Here is a 1,362-nt window from a genome sequence, read left to right on the forward strand (position 1 = left end):
TGTAGCCGGCCTGGCTCAGACGCTGGGACTGTGATCTCTTGGTATCGGACAGCAGCGGTTCTCATGGAGCGGGCAAAGTGGGTTCTTGACTCATATGCTGCCACCTCCACTTCTTCGAGCAAGTCAGGGTGTGCTCCACCGACTGTTTTGCCCAGGGGGCTCTCCCATAGGACAAGGTCACCGATGACTTTTAGTCTTTGGGGTGCGAGTCGTCCCTCGCGATGGCTTATGAGGAGCTCGACTACCTCTGGTCTTTCTAACTCCTCAAGCTGGACATCTGGGAAGAAGCTTTTCAACTTTTCGGGTTCAGTTGCTTGATGGACCTTTGCAATTTGCTCCAGGCCATAGCAGACCAGTTGATGTGCTCGCTCAGTCCCCTTGGGAGTCTTGACTCGGACCTTCAGGAGGTACCTTTTCGTCCTGACTTTCATTGTCATGCCTCCAACTCCATGTACGACCAGCGCTATGTCTTCACTTCTCAGGCCAAGTCTTTCGGCAGCTTCGTGAGTGATGTAATTTGTGTCGGATGCCAGGTCTATAAGTGTGCCAATCTTCTGACCTGCGTTAGCTGTGACCATCATCAACATCATCATCACTGGTAACTCAGCCAGCCCAGTTTCCTTCAGCAGTTCAGACTGGCCCGCTGATTTGAGAGTCATTGAGGCTCGGTTCGAGAATGCCTTTCTGCCCTTCTTTGCCAGTTCTGGGGCAAGTTGTGACAAGAAGGCCTCCTGTTCCTCAGTGAATTTACCTTTTCCTTCTTTTCCTCCTTTTGCACCTTTGCTTCCTTCTCTTCTGGCCTCTGCTGTTGGGCATAGGAAGTAGTGGTGGTCAGGTGTGCCGCTTGCCCTTTTGCAGTCTTGGTTTCCGCATAGGAAGGTGTCTCTGCAGTAGCCACCTGCGTCGTGATACCCAAGACACTTCCTGCACGCTCCCAGCTTCTTCAGGGCCATTTTCTTCTCATGTAGCTTCAAGCCTTTAAACTTCTTGCAAAAGTAGATCTTGTTGGTGTGCCCACCACCACCACAAATGCCACAGACCTCGTCACCATCTTTACTCGTAGCCCTGGTAGATGCAAACTTTCTTTCTGGCTTCTTCCTGTCTGCTTCTTCCGCTTTGTCCACCAGCTTTAGTTGCTCGAGTCGTTCCAGTATTTCCTCCTGGCTCTTTAGGAACTTTAGGAGCATATCAAAATGGTTGTCTGGGGTTACACGGTTGGTGGCTCAACCATATACATCAGCCAGTCTCTTTTTATGAAATCTGGTAACTTGCTTTCAATCGACCTGATGACGAGGGGGTTTCTGATGGCTCCAGAGTTTCCTAGCTCCGTCAGGTCAGCCAGGGCCTTCTCCACAGCTTGTA

This window comes from Entelurus aequoreus, linkage group LG05, assembly GCF_033978785.1.
Source record: "Entelurus aequoreus isolate RoL-2023_Sb linkage group LG05, RoL_Eaeq_v1.1, whole genome shotgun sequence".
Classification (NCBI taxonomy): domain Eukaryota; kingdom Metazoa; phylum Chordata; class Actinopteri; order Syngnathiformes; family Syngnathidae; genus Entelurus; species Entelurus aequoreus.